Source organism: Pinus tabuliformis, chromosome 5_2 (genome assembly GCF_031772625.1).
Source record: "Pinus tabuliformis cultivar Carrire ecotype Pingquan chromosome 5_2, CPIR1, whole genome shotgun sequence".
NCBI lineage: Eukaryota > Viridiplantae > Streptophyta > Pinopsida > Pinales > Pinaceae > Pinus > Pinus tabuliformis.
In genome coordinates, this window is record NC_142306.1 from 1137672926 (window position 1) to 1137697147 (window position 24222).

Consider the following 24222-nt stretch of genomic DNA (forward strand, 5'->3'; position numbering starts at 1 on the left):
GGTACCCCTCTCCAAGTCCTGCTAGATTTTGAGGCAACAATACCCGAAGGGGATTGACCCCTTGTGATTTAGTAGGTAACTCCCAGATTACTGCAAATTGCATTTTCTGCAAACGAAATTAAGCATTTGTGCTATTATTAGTTATTATATCTTGCTACCTAAATTTCTCATCCATAGAATATCGATTTGTTGTGGCCACAACCACCACCCTATCAATTCTTTTTGTTTTCAGAACATTTTTCTATTGGAGATAAATAAATGAATCTACTTTCATTTCCAATTTGAATCATTTGAATCCATCATCAAAAACAAAGGAGTTGTGATTAAAACACTGCTGCTTAGTATGGTCGACCACTGCTCTCCCGCAGGTGATAAATAAATTTTACTTTGTTATTTTTTCGTGGATTTGTTTTACAAAGTAACTACTGTTGTTCCCTAAAGGGAACAACATTTTTTCGAGTGTTTTTTTGCTGTTCCCTCCAAGGAACAGTTGTTGTTCCCTAAAGGGAACAACACCTTTTGGAGTGTTTTTTGTTGTTCCCTCCAGGGAACAACACTTTTTGTGTTTGTTATGGTCATGACCACCACCCTATTAAAACCTGCTCTGGGGGCAAATTTGAATGGATCCCTTGAGAAGTTTGATCTTTCGTCTCTCCGAATGATAACCGTAGTTGTCAGATGGAAGTATGTCCTCAAAGTTGAACAATTCAATGGTTTATTAATTATGGTTGCAATCCATTTTCAACCATCAATCCCCAAAAAATCATCACGCCCTCTTGAGATTTAGAGCCGAAAGGACTCATATAACCCCCAATTGCAAAGCCTGTCTCTTTATGAAAGTTTTTATGAAGGTAAGGTTTGTTTTAGGCTTTTCTATCATATCTCTCATAATCATAGCTAATGTTAATTATTTTTGCAAGCGAGGACCAAGAGAAGAAAAGCGAGGTCGACGAGCTGATGCATAAGCATCAGGAATCCCTGCGGGAAAAAGATGCAAGCGAGACCTAGCTGAAACAGAGGAATTTATGACAAGCAACAGGGAAGGCATACACAGTGGGGAGATACGCAACAGACTACGGTGATTTCTTGTTGCTTATCCTCCCTCCAGCCCTTCCACTCTTGTAACAGAGCTTTCAATTGCAACTGCTGACTTGCAAAAGGATCTTACATCCTGAAATACCTGTCCAAGAAAAGGAGGTACGGGCTCAGAGATTTGTTTCATATGTACAGTGTTCTGTGGATCCTAGAAAAACGCCTTCGTCTGCTGGATCTGTGCAAGTTTGATAAGGCTCGATGGACGGAAACAACCGCACAACACTCTACCTCACAATCTATCGAAGAAATGTATGAACACATCGAATCAAGTTATTATTACCTCCGGATACACCTTAAATCAAGCCAGATGTCAAAAAATGAGCGCACTATCTACATTTGCCTTCAGGGAATAAAAAGGAATAACATTCAGTCAATACGTGTGCAAAGGGATGGCATGCAGTCATTCCTCTTTCTACCAACATCCGTTCATTTTTCTTCAAGAAATAGAACGATCCAGTAGCAATGGCTTCAACGTGTTTGTTGTTTCATTAACCGTTACATTTTGTATATTTTAATTTGAATATGGAAAGGAAGAGGGAAGGCCGAAGGTTGGGAGAAACCGACTGTCAGTTCTCTTTCTCCATAAGTATCACCGCTAGATAGAGGAAGAGGACTTTTTTTTGGCAGAAGAGGGGTCGATTTTATTGTGCTAATAAAGAAGACTATTTCGGTCAAGAAGAAGCCTCTTTTTTTCATATTCATTTTCCTTTTTTTAATGTTTGGAATCAGGGTGTTGTGACTGGCATGAGGATATATATGTTTTGTTTTTGTGCATAGTGATAACAGATAGCTTATGACTAGTCTTGGTTATTTGAATATAATTCGTTATCATGGTTAACTCATGAGCAGTCTCCGATTCGAAGCTACATTAAACATCAGTTGCAAGTTTTATTTGTAGAAACAGGAATGTGTATTCTTGTATGAATAGTTAGATTGCACTTAAGTTTAAGTACAGCCTTGTTCATCGATGAACTCAGTAATTGATTTACTTGGACTTGGAATCTATATATGATGTTTAATCTCTTTTATTATGCTCCTGCAGGATAGATTAGAATAGTTAGAACTAGCATAAGTAGGTAGAATCAATGTAGATAGGACTTGATACATATAGGTTAGCTATTTCTTTTGTTGATTTAATTGAAGTCTTCCTCCAAGAAGCAATCTTTCAACACCTATAACAGTTTACGGGATCCTTTAAAACCCGTTGGAACTAGCCACTCCAAACGAAAGCGGATCTAATTGGGGTCTGCGATCAGGTTGGTTCCCTTTGTTGGCATAGCGAAAATTCGCCATGTCAACATGATTTTAGCATAAATTGTACACTTGTGGATGAGGCATATTTGCACTTTTCTCGCCATTTTCCCTCTGTATTAACCACATTTTGTAGATCAAGAAGTGTTGGGCAATAACCTAGCTGTCAAATTCAACCCTTTACTTAAGGTATTTTCATAATTTGTAATATTCATTTGGTAAGGGTACTCATCACTCCACATTTTTATCATTTAGATAAATGTTCTTTACTTAATGAATAATATAGTAGTAAAACAAATCAATAATAGATAACATATTTAATTAGATGTAACATATAGACATGAACTTTTACACACATGATTATTCAATGCATCTATTTACACGTGTCACTTACTACTATACTCGTCGTCCTATCAGTGTTCAATCATGTATTCCAATTTATCTCTCGACAGCTTTTGCAAGCATATTTTAGTACACTGGTTCATAATAGATCCCCATAGAGCAAGAGCACATGGTAAAGATTTTCTCTACAAACCTTGCCTATCACTAATACATTGTTACCATTCACAAGATAGAAGATTGCCAATGACCCAACCAACAAAACCTTGATTCATTGAAGGATAAAACAACAGTAAAAAATCAGCACTAATGCACTAGAAAGAGAGCACTAGTGCACTACATAGAGATATCAAAAGAGCAACATAGAAATAACATTAAGTGTGCCAAAGAAAGATACATAACCATAACCAAGACACTATAATACCCAAAGAGAACACAAAATAAAGGAGGAACCTGTTGACCACTTTGTGTCAACGACCCCATAGCAGTACACCCCTTTTTTTGCAAAAGGGATCTATCATGTTTGAGTGTTCGCATCATTCAGATTTCATCATCAGTTGGCAGTTTGTTAAAGATGTAAACCCATTCTGCATGGTTATAATGTAAATGATCTTAGTAAGACCATCGTGTATGTAACAACCTAGGCAAGCATAGTATTTTGATGACAATTTCTACCTTAAGAGGTTTTTTGTCTCACTAATTCATCTGTCTCTTTAGACACCTAAGTCACCTGACACAGGGATTTGGAATTCGTAAGATACGGGGATTCAAGCGTCGGATTCAGACACGTTGACCCCCCGGAACAGGACACGTAGGATTCGTTATATATTATTTTATTAAATATATATATATATATATATTAAAAATTAGATATTTCTTACACAAATTGTCATTAATGATACAAATTCATTGATTTCAAACATAGATCTTCATCTAGATGTTAGTTTTACTATTTATAAAGTAAGTTAGTAACATTATAGCATGCATAATACATACAAAATTCAAATATTTGCATAAACAATCATAAACCCTCACAAACCCTCACTCATAAACCCTCATAAAACCTCCCTCATAAACCTCATAAACCCTCACTTTTTTGGGATTCGAATCCCAAAATCGGGACATGAAGTGTCCTAACGAGACACGGCCAGGATTCGATGGTGTCCTGTTAGGACACGTGGTGTCCCATTTTAGGATTCGAATTCCCATCGAATCGTGTCGGATTCGTGGGATTCGGACACGTGGCCTGTTTTGGACGAATCCGGTTTCATAGCTAGACACAAATGATCAACAAAGTTTTTCCCTCCAACTTCACCCCAAAGCTAAGGTGGATTTTGTCGTCAAGATATTAAATGAGTCCTAGTGTTTTTTATAGAGTCCTTGTAAAAGTAATTTGGGAATAATCCTAGCTAATTGGCTAGATTATTTTTATTATAGATTACTTGGTCTACTAAATCATATTTTGTGTCGCAAAAATGGGTAAATGTTGAGGGTCTATAACGAACAAATGTTTCCCCTTCATATATTAAATTGTAAAATCTTCATGTAAAAAATATTTAGTGCACGGTCCCTCATAATTAGATACCATGGCTGAATATTAGATGGTCGGAAAAAATGTTAATCCCTTCATAAGTCAATTAATTAAATTTTCTGGCAAAATTAAATAAAATCCTAAGCGAGAAATTTAATTAATTTTGTGTAAAGTAAAATTAAATCCTCCAATGGTGAAATTTCTGGGTTTTAAAGAAGTTAATTTTTGGAGGTCCCCCGCCAAGAAAATATTGAAGAAATCAAGAAATTTTGGACCCTTGGGCCTTGGTGGTTAAGTCAAAGTCAAATTTTTGAGGAAATTAACTCAAAATAATTAATTTTGAGTTAATTAAAAATCAATTAAATGAAAAATTCGATTTTTCCTCAAAAAATTAAATAATTTCGACGGTGATGATTAAAGATTAATTAAATCTTTATGAACGGTCGAGATTAATTTGACAGGGATCAAGCCAACTAGCCGTTGGAGATTTTACCTATAAATTAGAAGTCAGTGTCAGTCTGTCTTTTCATCCAATCTTTGAATCGTGTACTAAGCTCTCAACCTCTCTTGTATGCTTTTTTTTTAAATTAATGCAAAAGTCTTTGGGGTTTCAACTGCCAGTGTTGTTCCTCTTCATGAATCTATGGTAACATTGTTTTAATTTCTACTTAAAATTATGTGAAAACTATCAATCAATAGCTCTCTTAAAATAATCTGAATACAGGTACCTTATTCAGTTTGTTGGATCTAGGGTAACATTTTTAATTTTGATTGAAGTAGCAGGTATCTCTATTTCTTCAAAATTTTATTGTTGTTTTATTTCTCTACTTGGTTTGATGGTTGATCTAGTATTTGCAGAAGATCTCTCAGATTTTCATTGAGCATTTGATGATAGTCCTTGGTTGGACCAGCCCACTCTTAGCATATATTTTCTGAAAATCCTACTTCACATAAGCTCTAGGATTTTATCTAATGATTAATCTTTTTTTCTGCAGGGTGTTTGGGGCTAGTACCTCTCTAAAATTTCAAAATATTTTAAATATTTTGTGGAAAAATTGATAGATCTAGCTAGTAAGAGCCTTAGATTATCATATCTAGGAGCGTAGTTGGACTCATACTCCTCAAATCTGATAGATTTACAACATCTATGCATAGATTTGTAAATATCTTGTATAGATCTGAAAATTTTATAACTTGGGTTTCTGGGGTTTTATTCATTTTTGTATATTTGGGATCTGGATATTTTTTGTTTTGTTTTGCAGGTGTGGATCTGAAGGAAAAATTTAATTTAAAGCCAGATCTAGACCCTAGAGGGCAAGATCTGACCTCAATACCATTTTGCAGGGACATTATTCAAAATTATTTTCAGTCTGAGGTTTCAAATTCAAATCTAAGGTTTTTCTGAAAGTAAATTTTAAAGCAGAAATACATCGGTTTCAATTTTAAATTTTTGGGATTTGTTTTAAAGTTCTTGGGCTACTATTTGCTAACCTGAAGCCCTTTAAAATTTCGTTGCTCCCTCTGTCTGTGTTTTCCTTTCTTTTCTTCTCGAAATTGATCCTCTTTTTCTGCTGCCAAATCACACCCCTCTCCAGCTGTGTTTTTCTTCTTCCTCCTCTGCGTTTTCTTTTGCTGCGCTTTTTCCTATATTCTTCCTCGCTCCCTCTCCTCTGCGTTTCTTCCCCTCGTTGTCTGAGTTCCCTAGACTCTCCTTCCCCTGCGTCTCGTCCTTTCTCTGCGTGCTGCCTTTTTCTTTCTGCCTACTGCCATCCGCATTCCCTTTCTTCTTCTCCTACGTGAGCTCCAACTCCATTCCCTCGCTACTCAAGCCTGCAATCGCATCTCTCTTCTGCGGCCCTCCATCCCTTGTCTGCCCATCGGCTCTCCCTCGACCTGCGTAAAGACTCCTTCCCGTCACTGCTCCCTTTGTCGCTGCCTGCAGCTGCTCCCTCGTCCTTCATCCTCAGCTTTCGAAAACCCTTCCACGCTGCTCCTTTCCCTCATGACTTGCATACAAACCTTTCCCTCATGATTTCATTTCTATTCACTTTACTCTTTGTTTTGGTTACGGTTAAGTCTCATAAACAATCGAAATTTATTTTATATGTTTGCTTTTCATTTTTATTTTTTTACATTTTTTTATTTTATTTAAAACAAAAGAAAATAATTAAAATTTCAATTTTAATTGTGCCTTTGATTTTTTCCAAAATTTCGAAGTAAATTTTTTTATGTGGCCTTTGGCCCATTAAAAATTTAATTAACTAGGCCATTTTCTCATATTTGCCACATTTAAAAAATTTCTTCATTCATGAACTTTATCACATTAAATTTGATGAAGGTATAATTAATTTTTTTTATCTAAAGTTCCTTCTTGGGGTTTTTGTGTTAGGGGCTTTAAAAAAAATTTAAGGGAAAATTTTGTGGTGTTGAAAGATTTTCAATTTTTTCTATAGTCAAGGCACATTTAAAAAAAATATATATATATATATATAAAGTTTGACTATAGGAAAGCAAGAAATGTTTTTGGATTGGCGTCACTTAAAGAAAACGCATCTTAATTCTGGAATTGTTTGAACTGTTCAAGCATTTGAATTTCATGGTTCTTCATGGTAATTAATTTTCGAAATTTAATTGCTTAAGTCTTTGCATGCTAAGAGTTTTGAACATTTTCTTATGCTTGACATTTATTGAGATTGCTCGTCATTTAATTAACTCTAAGCGTGGTTTAATTACTTGAATTATTGGATATTGCATATTAAATTTTTTGTGAATTTTTCAAGTAATTATTAAGTACTCTTTCATGGAATTGTGATAAATTGCATATCTTTTGTTTCCTAAATTGAGTATTATTTTTGAACATTTATTGGCATTGATATTAAATTGTGAAGAAGCTTTTGTTCTCTTTGAGCTATAATCGCATTAAAAAGATTTGAAGTGATAAGCTTGTGATTTAATTGGGCATTATATTGTGATATTGTTGGAAAGTTCATCTTTCAGTTTTTGTCTAATAAGGTGAATATTTATTTGGGCGAATAAAGAATTTTGGCTTATGACTCTGAAGCAGATCGTGGCATAAGTGTTTTTCAATCCTTGAATCTAACTTCATCTCATCTTCTAATAATCTCATGCATTTGCATATTAAGTTAGTTCTGCCTAATTGAAAGTTACTTCCAAGCATAAGCTTGGTCGATAAAACGATAGGTACCCATCCATCTTTGCTTTAGAAGCCTGCTTTTAATAGTACTTAAAACGATGACCTTGCAATCGTCAGAGCCACAGCTCTCTGCAGTGCCGGAGACACCGGGTATGTAAGATTTTCAAGAGAGGTATCGTTAATCACACCTTAGTGTGCTTCACCTTATCTTCTCTCTGCCACGTACTACGGAATCAGGCTCAATATAGAAAGGATCAAAGGGTTAAAACTTAGATAGGCATTTAACTAAAATTAACCAAGATTCTTGCATCTCACATTAGTTTTAGGATCTGCATTTCATATAAGATAATCATTCATCCAAGCAGCAATTGTTCATCAATTACTTGGTCTTAAATTTCCTAGCAAGATAGTTGACTCCATAAGGCACTGGTATCAATTGTTTAAATCTAATCAAATCCTACAAGTCTTGTTAAATTTAAAATCAAGTTCTTGGTCACTTAACTATGTCTCCCGAACTGATTGGTTTCCAACTAGTTCTTCTTCATTTTATTTTCATAGGGTCTACCCCACTTAGTCTGTTGTTGGAGACAACTTAAACGGAGAGATTGGGGATCAAGGTGACAGCCCCGATCTGATTCGGTGTCGCAATGCCTAGACATTATGTGCAACAATAGAGCCCTTGGGCTTATGATCAAGAAATGAATAATACAAATGATGGTTGACGTATATATACACCACCCATGAGCTAGGTTCCTAGCTCCAAGGAGGTTGAATGAACACAAGAAATGAATAACTCAAATGAGGAGTGGCCTATTTATAATCAACAAAGAGTTAGGGTGCTAGCCCCAACAAGCTTTTGACTAGGTTAGCCTTAAGCCTAAATTTGCCAAAACTTGTTGGCACTATGGCTAATGTGTTGTCCTTGATGTCAACTCACTTGTCAAATATGTCGTTTGTTGGATGGTGTTGTCATTGATGTCAACCCCAGGGGTTTGACTGGGCTTGGCTTTGACTGAAACACCAATCATTGATATCAAATGAACAATGAACGCTTCGTAGAATTGTTTGGATTACATCAACTTGAAGGCTACACTGTTGGATGTTTAAAAACCTAAGTCCTAGGGTTTGGGTTGCTTGGACTGAGGACATACCCCAACTTTGTCAAGGGTTTTTGAAGTGGCAATCTATGAGTTTGGTTTGGACATCCACGTCATTGGATTCTCCTCGAAAGTTGTTTCCAATGGTATGTGTCACACCACGTAGTTCCTCTTGGTTTGAGAGATAATTGAGTTTGAAATTCAAGACCCCAGTTTATGGGCTAAAACCCCAAGGGGTGATGACATGGCATAATTTCATTAGTTATTGAGCATCAAACATCAAGCATAAGGGTTAGTTATCATATCACATGGAGTTATAACCTTGTGAAAATGCATCATTAGTCTCAGATTGTTCATGTTACTTAAGTACTTAGTGTGAATCAGCTTATAGCAAGAGTACTTAACAATGATGAGATGACAATCTTGAACAAGATAAATTGCTTTAGAGACACCAGTGCAAAACTTCAACAAATTCTCACAAGATGTAAAATGTCAATTTTTCAACAATGTTCGATACCACTTTAAGATAAACTAATCACCATTCAAGATAGCCAAATGAAAACTTAGATGCCAAGATTTAGAGTGATTACCAAAGACAAAAATGTCAATTGGATTCCAATTATCTCAAGATCAAATCTAGAGCTTAAATGTAGGAGTGCTTTAGGTGCCAAATTCTGGAAATTTTACAAACTTAGAGTAAACTACACAAGTGTTAGATCTCAACAGTTAAATCAGTAGTAGTACTTCAGAAAATTTCAACGCTTATTAATGTTATGACAGCAGTAGAAAAATCACTCTAAATTATAAAATTTGCCCAACATATGAAGTACAAAACTTTCCAATGACCAACATAAGTAAATTTATGTGTCTAGCTTACTTTATGAAGATGTATTCAATAATATTTCAGACCTGTAATAAGTTATTATAGCAGTAAATTGACCCACAGATCAGCAAGCTAGAGATGTCAGAAACAATGCCCAATATACCCAAAAATAGTAAAATTCACCCAACTTGAAAAAAAATTAATTTTGAGGGTTTTTAAAGAGTGATTCAAAAAATTTCAGATCTGATCTATTTACTACAGCAGTGAATAATTGACAGATCAGCAAGCTAATGCAGTTACAATCAATGCCAAAATTGCCTAGAAATAGAAAAATTTACTGGAAACTGAAAATTTCAAGTTTTAGACCCTTATTAAGTGTATGCTTCAAAAATTTCAGATCTGAAAACTTCAGTTATGCAGTAAATTCCAGCAAACATAAAAGTTAGATCTAGGCTAGATTTGGGATGCCCAAGTGGCCAAAATTTATGAAAATGAAGATTTTGCAATTTTAAACAATTTTGAGCATGTAGCGTGTGATTTTAGGGCTTAATTATTATTGATTTAACTGTTGTAATAAACAAAAAATAAAACTAGGGTTTAGAAGTCAAACCGTAGCCCAAGGAATTGATGATTACTTGCCCAAATTTTCCAAAATTTCTCCAATGTACTTGGCACCTAAAAACACAAAATTTGAGCCAAAATTGTTGCAAAACAAATTGTTAGAGATAAAATGTCAATCCTTTGAAGCTTGTAGGGCTTATGGTTTTCTTAATGCTTACAAAATAGATACCAAACACTAGCCGTTTAGGTTGGGTAAGGGCTAGGGCCTTCAGAAGATGAGTTTTTTCCCCTGATTTGCAAATATGCAACCTGCAAAAATAGCATGAAAACCCTAGACGTCTAGGGTTTCTAAGGTCTCCAATGTCAATTTCTTCCTCGATTCTGAAACAAATTTATAATAGAAACCCAGATACCCAATATAAAAAATTTAAAATTCAAAACCGCAAATATATACAAAACCTAAGTTGCACTTAAACGGATACGGAAACAAGGTTTGCAACGGATATGGTGAATTTTCAAAAAAATTGGATACGATATGGCAAATTAATGACATATATATATATATATATGACAAAATAAAACTTTCATATTACCATTCATCTTTTAAAATCTAGATTCTATATTTAAAAATACATAATCATCATCATGAATTCCACATAAACAAATCATCATCACCAATTCAGCTTAAACATTGTCATCATCATTAGAGATTATTATAACATTCAACATATCATCAAGTTTTTGTTTCCAATTTCAATTATCAACATCACCAAAATTAATAATGCTAAATGCACACTATATAGTACAAATTACAAAATTGAACTATGACTAGCAATCTACTATCATATGACATATTATGATATTCAATGTTCATTGTTCAAAAGTTTAAAACATCATCATAAATTACATTTACATATCATCAAATATGTTTTCATCCATGTAATTAAGATTCACATCATCATTTGGATCCTCTCCATGAGTGGGAGCATTGCTACCATGTCCACTTGAAGATGCAATTATTGGTGCCTCCTCATCAAACAAAATCATATGAGACATGGCATTCAATGTCATATCCAAGTCAGGAAACTTTAGAAATGGATCCAAAACCCTTAAAAATGCCGAAATGTTTCAAAAATAGGATCTCGCGTTTCCAAAAAACTGAAACATTTCTGTGTCGTTTCCATGTCGTTTCTGCGTCGTATCGTACCCATTTCCGTAAAGTCAAACGGCGTTTCTAGGGTTTGGGAGGGACATTTTCGGTAACTTAGTACAAAACACTAAAAATCTCCAAAGCCGAAGTTAGAAAAAATAATTTACAAGTTAGATCTACAAAATTATTCGCAATATTTACAAATGTACAAGAGTTCTGAAAATTTTCAATTTTTGAGAAAAATATTTTTATGGAGTTTTCTCTTTTGAAGAATGGCTAAAAATATTTTAGAAACTCTAATGTATACTATAGCCTTAGTGAAGATCTAATCCACCAAATAAATATTTGGAATCTAGGCCACAGTGATTCTTGCCCAAGTTTGTGAACTTGGAGGCCATGGACTGAAGTACCTACAAGCACTATGAATTTATCTCAAAAATAATTTGTTAGATCACATGGGGAATCAAACCAACTACTATTAGCCCAAAACTATCAATCGCATGGTTTTATTTCCATCTAATGAAAAAACAAATCTTACCAATATTCAGCACAACATAGAGATGCTCGTAGTCAGCACATAACACAAATCAATAAGCAAGAACACCTTGAATTGCATCCCAAAGTCTTTATTATGATTGAAAAGTTAGTTCCCAACAGGACAATAGTTACAGAGTTGTTTCAACGGAAATTTTTCTAGCCAGAGATCAAGATGCTAGAGACTCAAATGACTCTAATTTATAGATTTATCCTCGTAGTGGAAAAATAACGACTAGCTTCTTTGATCCTTGTCAAAATAATCTTGGTCGTTGATAAACACTTCAAGATCTTTTAATCTTGGCTCTTGGTTTTTTTTTTATTTCTGAGGAATTTTTTAATTTATCATTTAATTCAATTTTTATTAGCTCAAAATTAATTATTTTGGGCTAATTTCCTCAAAAATTTCATTGACTTAACCACCAAGGTCCAAGGGTCCAAATTTTCTTGAAATATACAATATTCCCTTGGTGGAAGACCTTTAAAAATTGATTCATTTGAGACCCATGAATTTTTCCACTTGGAGAATTTTTTTTCCTAAGACAAGTTAATTTTGACTCTAATTAATTAATTGTTTGGCTTAGGATTTAATTTTATTTTCCCAGAAAAATTAATTAATTTACACAGGATTTAATTATTTTTCCACCCTCTAATACATAAGATTTTACATTTACAACACTCAAAGGGGGAATACACATTTGGTTTAGACCTTCAAGACACATAATCCATCTACGACACAATATGATCTAGTAAACCAAGTGATTTGTAATAAAATAATTAAGCCAACTAGCTTAAATTATTCTCAAATCACTTTTACATCAAACTCGACTAAAAACACTAGGACTCACCTAAGATTTCGACAATAAATTTCACCTTAGCTTTGGGGTTTAAGCTGGAGGAAAAAAACTCTTTTGATTAACAGTGTTTAGAAACACAAGTAATCAACAAGGTTAAAAAACCTCCTAGCACGAAATTTGTCATCAAAATCATAGGCTTACTTAGGTTGTTACATATATTCAAGGTCTTACTAGGATCATTTACATTAGATAACTTGCAGAATGAGTTTACAATGACATATAGACTGCTGACAAATGATCCGATCTTGTGGAAAAAAATTGGCACTTCCGCTTCCTTGGAACTTTCACACATCCGATGCAACACGTTCTATAAGTTGTAGCCTGTAAATCAAGGGGTTGGAGCCTCCTTCAATTGTGTCTGAAAACTTGATGTAATTAATTTTCTTTTAACAAAGAGAAGATAAATTACTAAGAAGCGTTTGGTGGTTTTTGAACCGAAGGGGGTTTTCCAACTAAAAATCATGTCTACTGTTATATCATTCTACATTGTGTTAGTTTTTGTAGCATCGGATGTGTTCTAGCCACGAAATTTGGTGGAGAGGCTAGAATTCATCTATTCTCCAAAACCCAGAAATTGTTTCTGCAAATTCCACCTAGAGACAACTTAATTAAAATAATTAACTGTTTTTTGATGTCTGCTAAGTCTAAACTTGGGAAATCTGATTAATTAAAGGGTATTAATTAAGTCATGGTGAGAATCTTCTAGAAGAAGACATGGATCGAGTTCTAGTTAATCTTAGCCATCGATTATGTTTTAATCTTGGTCGTTGATACCTCAACAAGAGATTATAAGAAGAAACTCGATGGGGGTTGGAGAACACACTTGAGCCACCAGCAGTTTGAATTTACTGGCAGATCGAACTCCAGAGTAGTAGCGCTGAGTTGCTGGAGAGAGAGCTAGTGAGCTCGAAGCAGTGAGAGAGGGGCAGGGATAGTAAGGCCGGAGGGAGATTTTCCAATCCGGTGAAGTGCATTGCAGAGAAGCAGTGAGTGCCACAGAGAGGCAGCGTGGAGCCATGCAGAAGCAGTGCAGTGCTTCAGAGGGGAATCTGTATTTTGCTAGGGAGAAGCAGTGATTCAGTGCCACATGTCAGAGTGGGAGCCCGAAGGCTAGGAGAGTCCATCTTCCAAACAGCAGTTGATCAGATAGCAAAAGAGACGCAGTTCCGAGTTGTGGGACGGAGTGCTGCGTAGGCTGACACAGGGACTGCCCAGAGGCAGCAGAGAGCAGCTCATCTTGAGCCAAGGTCAGTGTCAGATCGCTAGTGGGAGTGATATTTTTCTCACTAGACTTATTGTCAGTGATTTCTCTGTATGGATTTCTAGATTTGAGCATCCATAGTTTTGTACTCAAATTTACTATTGCACCGATTTTCCCAAATTGGGTTTTTTGGGGGACATTGGTCCAAAAGTAACTTTGTATTTGTGTGTGTGCATCTATTCTTCGAGCATTATTTTTTTCCCAGTATATTTTATTTGTGAAGGCTAGAATGTATTAGTTTCAATATTTACTGTAGGATGCAATAAATAATTTGTTAGTTCATTTAACAAATAGAAGAAACTTAATCAATTGTTGCAGAAGGATTCGGGGTTTCCAAATTTTCACACATTGTTGTATGGTGTTGTTTACTGGTCTTGATATCTGACACCAAATTATAATAATATTGTTGAAGATTAACTAATGCTCTGAAAAGTATTAATAAAGTGTTAATTGCTAAGAAATACGGATTCACCCCCCCCCAGTGTTTCCAACATCCTTGATGTCGACTTGGTTATGATATGATAATTGTAGGAATTTACAGGGTAAGTTCCACAGAAAGAATACCAAAAGGACACCGCTCACAACCAGATCTCAAATCAATACACCAGTATTTTTGACATGGTTAAAACCCTCAGAGTGCAAGGAGGGAAATAGTCCACGGCCTGTCCCAACGTGGGTACTACAGGCAATTTATTAATCAAAGAATGAAAATTTACATAAGCTTCTCTCATGCACGGATTACCCGAACAATGACCCTCCATGCGCTTTAAATAGAACTCATGGACCAATCGGGTGTCAAGCCACGGATCAAGTGTCGGTAATACCGAGGTGAGAGTGAACCGTCGGATCACTACATATCGTGACCGTCGGATTGTAAGTTACAAAATGTACAACGGTAAAGAAACACACTTTACCTAACTCTAACCTAACTCTATACTAGACCAAGTTGAACTTAACTATATCCTATGTGTCGGAATATCCTAACATCCCCCCTTAAGAACAACTTGGGATAGGATTGAAGGATTTACAAATATGACACAATAGGAGAAGGAAGGAGGCACTAGAGCCTATCCCCCCTTAGTGACAACTTCCTGAACTCCAAGCATATATCGAAGTTTAGTGAACTTCGCCTCTGTGAGAGCCTTTGTGAAGATGTCTGCAACCTGATCATCTGTTGGACAATATTGCACTTCAAGAACATGGTCATGAATGAGCTTTCTGATGAAGTGCATGTGTAGTTCAATGTGTTTGCTGCGCTGATGCTGGACTGGATCTTTGCATAGCTGAATGGCACTTTGATTATCACACCAAAGTGTGGTTGGATGCTGCTGCTCAAAGCCAAACTCTGATAGGATCTGACGAAGCCACAAGGCTTCCTTACTAGCTTCCACGGCACCACGATACTCTGCTTCTGCTGACGAAAGAGAAATGGCAGCCTGTTTCTTACAAGCCCATGTAATAGGTCCTGAACCAAGAGTGAAGACATAACCGGCAGTAGACTTCCGATCATCAGGGTCACCAGCCCAATCAGAATCAGTGAAACCAACTAACAGAGGAGCTGCTTTGGCACTGTAATGAATCCCAAACTGTACTGTACCTCGAACATAACGAAGTATTCTTTTAGCTGCTTTCCAATGACTTTCACGGGGGTTTTGCATAAAACGAGCAACAAGGCCAACAGCAAAGGAAAGATCAGGACGAGTATGGGTTAAATACAAGAGTTTTCCGACAAGTTGACGGTATAAGGTAGCATCAACTTCAGGAGAAGTACAAGAGACTGAAAGTTTGACTCCAGACTGAAAGGGAGAAGGGGCTGGCTTACAGTCTTCCATGTGAAAATGACGAAGAATATCACAAGCATACTTGGACTGGGAAAGGAAAATACCCTCTTGGGATTGCAAGACTTGAAGACCGAGAAAATAGTGTAAGTGTCCTAAGTCTGTCATTTCAAATTTCTTTTTAAGGCTGGACTTCACATGGTTTATAAGGTTGGGATCACTACCAGTAAGAATAAGATCATCAACATAAAGAACAAGGATGATAAGAGAGTTGCCCACTTTCTTGGTGTAGACAGTATTGTCAGAATGACACCTAGAAAAGCCAGATTCTAAAAGAAAGCTATCCATTTTGGCATACCAAGCCCGAGGAGCTTGCTTGAGGCCATAAAGGGATTTCTTAAGTCGACAAACAAGGCTGGAGTCTGTTTGTATGAAGCCAATGGGTTGTTCCATATAGATTTCTTCCTGCAAGTCCCCATGCAAGAAGGCAGATTTAACATCCATTGATGGACTTCCCATTTTAAAGAGGCAGCAAGGGAAAGAACAAGGCGGATAGAGTTCATTTTGGCAACAGGGGAGAAGGTTTCAGTGTAGTCAATGCCTTCAACCTGTGAAAAGCCCTTAGCAACGAGACGAGCTTTATGTTTATCAACTTTCCCATCTGGTCCATACTTGGTTCTGTAAACCCATTTACATCTAACAAGTTTGCGTCCCTTTGGTAGAGGAACAAGATCCCATGTATCATTTGTCATCAATGAATGATATTCTTCATTCATAGCTGCTTCCCAATGTGGATGGCCTGAAGCTTCTGCAAAAGTGTCAGGATCATGATTTACTGGAGCTTGAGCCAGTAAAGAAGAGGCTCTTTCAAACTGAGAACGTGTACGTCGCTGATCTGTAGGATCACCGGCAAGATCACCTGCTGCATCCCGAGTAGCACGGACCCATCTTGGAAGTTGAGGATCCTGAGAAGGTGGGGGAGGATTATCATCCTCGCTTTCATCATCTGAAGAAGAAATGTTTTCAAAATAGAAGAGATAGGAAGAGGTGGCACATCCGCCGGACTAGGCTCGCAGGCCGATTTATTTTCATCAAATTTTACATCTCTTCTAATGATAACATTTTTGGACTTAAATGGAATAAGTCTATAACCTTTTACATCTTCAGAATATCCAACAAAAGTACATTTCTCACTCTTAGGTTCTAAAGCTTTATGCTTTTCATCTGGAATATGGGCCCATGCTTCACTTCCAAACACACGAAAGTGACTTACATCTGGTTTAATGGAACTCCAAGCTTCTTCTGGAGTGATATTCTCTAGAACCTTAGTAGGAGTGCGATTGATTATATAATTTGCACAATTAATTGCTTCGGCCCAAAAACTAAGACTGAGTCCTTTAGATTGCAGCATACAATTAGCCATTTCCTTTAAGGTGCGATTTTTCCTTTCAGCTACACCATTTTGTTGTGGAGTGTATGGAACAGTATGTTGCATTTGAATTCCATTTTCGGTGCAAAAGTTGATGAATGTGTTTTTAACATATTCTCCACCATTATCAGTTCTTAGCTTAAGAATTTGATGTCCAGATTGTTTTTCAACAAATGCTTTGAAGGCCAAAAAAGTGGTAAATACTTCGCTCTTGAGTTTTAAGAAGTATACCCAAGTGCGTCTGGAGAAATCATCAATGAAAGTTAAGAAGTACTTGCAGCCAGAGAATGAAGCAACAGGAAGAGGACCACATAAATCACTGTGCACAAGCTGTAAAGGGGCTGAGGCGTGCCAAGAGGCACGTTTGTCAAAACTGTCCCGATGATGTTTTCCGAGTACACATCCGGAACAAACACCATCTCTGCAAGATACCATAGGAAGACCTGTCACCATATTTTCTTTACATAGATGCTGAAGGGAGCGATAGTTTAAGTGACCAAATCGCTCATGCCAAAGTTTGCTCACTTCATCATTATGAGCAACAAATACTGAGGGAAGATTGGATGACCCAAAGTTGTGAAACTTATACAACCTTTTGGAATCATCAGCAAGACCAGTAGCTAGAATCTGTTTAGGATCTTTTAGATCCTTGATTACAACATCATGAGGTGAAAATTCAACAATTTTACCTTCACCTGAATGAGTTATCTGATAGACAGATAGAAGGTTGCAGGATAAGGTTGGAACACATAATACATCATTAAACTGACCATTGTCTAGATGAACAGTTCCAGTCCCTACAACATTAAGAGATCTATCATCACCAATATATATATTTTTGGTGTTACAATCATTTAAAGAAGAAAACATGGCTTGGTTTTTGGCCATGTGACAAGAGGCTCCAAATCAATGAGCCACTCATGAGAATGAGAAGAAGAAGAAGATACATTTAATGCATAACCAGACTGAGATGATTGACAATGACATGCAGAAAGTGCCATTCCGGAAGTTGAAGTTGAAGTAGGCTCCACATGGATGTTATGTTTCTTCATTGCGGCTTCCAAGGCTTCCATCTTCTTAAAGCATTTAGATTCTAAGTGGCCATCTCGATTACAAAAGTTACAATGTCTATCAGTCTTCTTCCATTTGTTTTTATTGGTCTTATCATTTTGCTGAAATGATCTTTCATTTTGAGGCTGAGATGGTTTAGGACCATTCTTTTGAGGATATGACTTCTTAGGATTCTTTGAATTTGGTTGCTGCTGGGCGGCTAACGCTTTCGTGGAAGAGTTTCCAAGATTAAGAAGACCAAGGTGTAAGAGTTTTTCTTGTTCTCTTATTAAGGAATCACAAAAGGAGTCAAAGGAAGGGGCCTTGTAGTCTTGTCCTTGACAAATGAAAGCTTCCCTTGTAGAATGGAAAGTGGAAACAAATACAGAGTAGGCTGGTCCCAACTTAGTAAGGATGGAATAAATAAGGTTACCATCTTCTTTCTTAACTTTAACACCTTCCAAGAGATATCTAAGGGTCTTGAATTTGGACAAGAAATCTTCAATGCAAGAAAAATTATTAGGATCCAAAGTAAGCAGCTCATTTTCAAGTTGATGGGCTCTAATTTCATTTTTAATCCCAAAAACTTTAGCAAGTTTTTCTAATGCTTCATGAGGAGTCTCAAGTCCTGCAATGTGGAATCTAAGATCAGGAGAAATAGACATCCCTATCAAACCACGTGCTTGATCTTGTCTATTTTCCCATTTTGCCGCCTTGTCTTCATCTTTTGGTTTCTTCTCTTGGTTTGTGGCTATTCTGAAGAGACCTTTACTTCTAAGTAAATCTTCCATGTATTCTACCCATTGGAAGTAGTTAGTGCTGTCAAGAATGACTTGGCATGGACTTTCCATTTTTAAAAAAACTGAAGCTGAAGATGCTGAAAGTAAGTGTTCCAATGGATCTCGAAAAAATAGGCGGTTTTAAAAAAAACGGCTCTAAAAAAGGCTTCCGGATGAAGAAGTTATGGCTTTTTGAAAAAAAATTGTTGACGTTGCCGGCAAAGTGCGCGAATGTGCGGGAATGAAAAAATCCGCCCCCACAAAATGGAGACTTGAACCCAAGACCTCTACTCTCTTAAAATAGCTTTGAACCAATTGATCTATACAAAAAATTTGAGAGAGAGAGAGAGAGAGAGAGAGGGGGGGGGGGGGTCTTGGTTTGCGTGCTTGCCTTGAGAAAGCTCTTTTTCCCTACAAAACACAAAACACAAAACCCAACACGAATATGCAAAGAAAAACGAACCTTGCGGCTCGAAGTTAGCTTTAGCCAAAAAACTAGAAATTTTTAAAAAAAAATCTCAAGGTTAGCTTTAGCCGAAAAACTAAATATTTTTCTCAATGTTTCTGATTTTCCGAGATCACACTACGGTGCAGGGAAAAGAGCATACGCATGAGAAAAATCCTTCCTTTCTGTTTCTGATTTGCCCAGATCGCACAGAGTCGCAGGGCAAAGAGCATACGCAGAAATGAAAGGTATAGATCCGGTTAAAAAAAAGGCTAAATAAACTGAGACCGAAAAATGCAGAGAGAAAATAACAGTAAACTACAAAAAAAACACTGTATACCTCCCGATCTGAAAAATGACGCAGCTAGGGCTACCGGAAACCTTTTCGCGTGAAACGAAAGGGGTTCCTCACTGGAACAGATGCTCCGAACGCAACAGAGCAGTCCTCTCGGCCCGAAAGCAGTCAGAAACAGCAGATCTAGGAAACGACAGCCGCATGCAGTTCTACCGGCTTCAGATTTGGATCACCAACGGACGCGGCCCTCAAATAGCTCTGATACCATGTAGGAATTTACAGGGTAAGTTCCACAGAAAGAATACCAAAAGGACACCGCTCACAACCAGATCTCAAATCAATACACCAGTATTTTTGTCGTGGTTAAAACCCTCAGAGTGCAAGGAGGGAAACAGTCCACGGCCTGTCCCAACGTGGGTACTACAGGCAATTTATTAATCAAAGAATGAAAATTTACATAAGCTTCTCTCATGCACGGATTACCCGAACAATGACCCTCCATGCGCTTTAAATAGAACTCATGGACCAATCGGGTGTCAAGCCACGGATCAAGTGTCGGTAATACCGAGGTGAGAGTGAACCGTCGGATCACTACATATCGTGACCGTCGGATTGTAAGTTACAAAATGTACAACGGTAAAGAAACACACTTTACCTAACTCTAACCTAACTCTATACTAGACCAAGTTGAACTTAACTATATCCTATGTGTCGGAATATCCTAACAATAATTATAGAACTGTTACAGATGACATGATTGATGGTACAAATGTTACGAAGGATATGGAAGAGAAATGACAGCCCAGTCACAGGATGCATGTAAAATGTGAAGGTTGAAAAGTATACATGACCCCCGTGAACAAGATTCGCGGTTCTATGAACAAAAGTCGAGTACATAATTCAAACCATGGAAAATAGGAACCAGGAGCTATTACCATGGTAATTGTCCATATTATTGTGTCGGCAACGTCTATTTGATCCTGTCAAATGAATACCAACAACATTACCAAAGAATTTCCCTGTGGTATTGGCAAGGCTAAAAGCTATATAAGGAAAAGGAGATCAAGGAGCTAAGTGTGCATTTGAAAGATTATGATCTGATCTAGAACAGGTGTTCACCAGGGAGTACGGATAAGGTTCAAATCTGAAAGTTTATCGATATGCTTGATTGATCTATTTATGCTTAAGAAGCTAACGTTGCTATAATGGTGCTATGATCTAAAAATGTTTACTGAGATCTGTGATTTTCTGAACACATGTACGCAAAGATAAGTATTTGACATGTGTTGTGTTTGCAACAATGATTTAAGGTTTGGACGCGGGTTTTTTTTCTGAATATAGCGTACATACGCAATATTCTTCATGCTAGTCGTATATTGTTATGAAAAAATATAGTTAATTTTAGATTTATTATTTAATTTAGGTTTAGTTAGGCGAAAGGGCACGATCATAAGATCATGCCCTTTCCGAAAGGGTGTCCATGGCGATATATAAGCCAGGCATCCCCACTGTAAACACCATCATCTGTCTATTCATTTTATCAATAAAGTATTTTTATATATCTATTTCTGTTATCTAAAAGTTTCCATTCCATCTGGTATCGGAGCATCGATCTTGCCACCTGCAACGCTGTTTAACCACCATTAATTTTATTCCTCCACACTCGCCATTCTTCCGCCCTCACTCTGCCACCACCGTCAAACGTAATCCGTTCTCCCTGCCACGACTTCCTCGACACAGCACTGACATCGTCATTCACTGCTGCCATCCAAGGAGGTCGATCCGCCAACTCCAGCCCGCATAACCTGTTAGTTTCACCCTGCCCCCGAAATACCCCGTCTTGCTGTTCTCCCAGCCGCACCACTGTCCAATTCTATCACCGTAAATATTTTTTTAACGGACGCTGTTTTCTTAAAAAAAAAAAATCGTGAACGGAAGGAGTTCCGGAAGTTTCCAAAGGTGTTGGTCTGGCCGCTGTTGACTGTCCCAGCACCGTCCGCTAGCCACCGTGTCATCTGCCCAGATTTACAGTTGCGCGGAATAAACGTCTGCCACGACTGCCGGTCTATACGTCTGCCCACGGCTGCTGGCAATAGACGTGACGGTTCAAAAAGGGTTAAAAGTCAAATGATATATATATAAGAAAATTTTAAACGTGATTTGGTGATTTGGGTATATATATATATATCATATTTTAATTATATATATATTATATATATAATTTAATAAAAAGTTATATAATTTATTATATATATATATATATATATATTTATAATAATTAATAATTATAAATTAATTATTATAATTTATAATTAAATAAATATATATTTATATTAATTAAATTAAATTATTAAATTAATTTAATTTAAAATATATATTTATTAATTAATTAAATTAAATTATTAAATTAATTTAATTTAATTATTTAAAAAAAAAAAAAAAAAAAGAGGAGGAAAGGAAATATTTTTTAGCTGGCAAATAAATACACGCCTCCGCACACCCGCTCAATGTCGACAATGACAATGGCGGACTTCCAGAAAAGGTTGTTGGATGCAGAGCAAAGGATAAATAACAACCACGACGAAGTCAGTAAGAGATTAAATGACGTTGAGAGCAAGCTTGGGGAACAAGCAGACAAAATAAAAAATCTTGAAGATACGACAAGTCGTGTTCACAACGTTTTCCACGTATCTTGCCTTAAAAGGGCCCTAGGTAACAATCAAACAGCGCAAACAACACTTCCATCCCTAGATGATGAGGGAAGAGTTATTTTAGAACCAGAAGGTATTTTGTCTACTAGAGAAAGAAAGCTTCGTTATCGTACTATCAAGGAATATCTGATCAAGTGGAAGGACTTGCCCGAAGAAGAAGCTTCTTGGGAGAATGAAGCATTTTGTCAACAACATCCGTCGTTACGTATGCTTTGAGGACAAAGCATTCTTTCGAGAGGAAGGCAATGTTATGAAAAAATATAGTTAATTTTAGATTTATTATTTAATTTAGGTTTAGTTAGGCGAAAGGGCACGATCATAAGATCATGCCCTTTCCGAAAGGGTGTCCATGGCGATATATAAGCCAGGCATCCCCACTGTAAACACCATCATCTGTCTATTCATTTTATCAATAAAGTATTTTTATATATCTATTTCTGTTATCTAAAAGTTTCCATTCCATATATACATTCTGAGATAATATGTTTTGGTATGCAATATTTTGAAATCTATACGCGAGTTTTATACATGGGAAGCGTGTATATACGCAGATTTGTTTGATTGAAGTCGCATATGTGTTCAACCATTTGTAATTGTTGCTTGGTGATGGCAGTTGATGAAGTTTGTATTATTTGTTGTTGCTCGTCAATGATGTCTTGATCAAAATGGTTTGTATTTAACATTGTGGATTGGAATGATTTGGTTGTGGCTCGGTATATTGATCAATGATGATCCTGCAGAATTGTGATTGGGTGTTCAGTGTTTTAGTATTGGTATATTTATGATTAGTTGTTGTTGTGACTCAGTATTTCAGTGATTCAGTGGTTGATATAGCGATTCAGTTGGACAATGTTTCAATACTCAATGATTTGAGATTTGCAAGTTTTATGCACCGGAAGCGCGTATATACGCAGATATGCTTCAAAATAGTCGTGTATATATTATGAGGTAAATTTCATCAAGGTTTGTAATGACTACAAATTAGTTATGTATTGATAACATTGTCATTGGTTGCTTAGTGTCAATTATTGGTTGATTGGTAGCTTGGTATTGAGCATATTGTTGGGTGTGGGTCCAGTTTGAAAATATGATGAAAAGTGGTCTACATGATTTTTTATATGTATTTGACACAAGTGGATCCAGTATGAAATATTATGAAACGTGGTCCATAGGGTGCTGAGGGTTGTAGCCTTCAGTGAGAGGGTAAGAGCTCCCTTATAGTGGTTGTTGGAGAACGAGTGGAGGTTGTAGCCTCATGCAAGTAGGAGTCTGCATGCTGGTAAGAGTCTACGCCAGTAAAAAATTGTAAGAAAAATTTTCTTTATAATAAAAAAAGATAGAGACAATAGCAACAGTGGTTTTCTCTCACATTGAGTTTCCACCTAAAATCTCGATGTCCATGTGTTGATGTGTTGCTTATGTGTTGTGATTTATCTGTTCTTTACTGCATATAGAATGGCTAATGAACTAATAATGCAATGATTAAGTTAAACATCTTATGGAAGTTATGAAAATTAAGTAATCTAGATATACGTGGTTTTAATTCACTTAAGGCCTGTAAACACGCGAGTTCTCTGAATAACATTAGTGTACAGAATTCCAAATGTGAAATTGAAAGTTAAAGTGAAATAAAAAAACTAATTCACCACCCCACCTCGCACTCCCCCACCCCCCTCAGTGTTTTTCCTAATAAAAATAACACTATAATTAAGTGTTACATAAAGTTTGACTCTGATCAATGGAAGAAAGATTGCTTGTGTATGAAGATTTTTCATGGTTGAGAAATAAATTCACGTTCTAATTGCTCTCTTAGTCTTGACAATCTAATTTTAGTATCCTTTAGCCAGCAAGATTCAATTTTGAATTGCCTTGCTGATTTTCTTATATTCCACATCTTCCATTGCCCACTTAGACTTAGCACTGATCACTTATGCTACAAAATTAATCCTTCACAAGTTTCTAATGAAAATGTTGAAAAATACTTCACAGATTTTAAGAATCTGTTTGCTAATCTATAATTTTTAATTGCAGATTTGAGTCTTTTATATCATGATTTGATGTGTTCAGTTGCATAATTTCAGG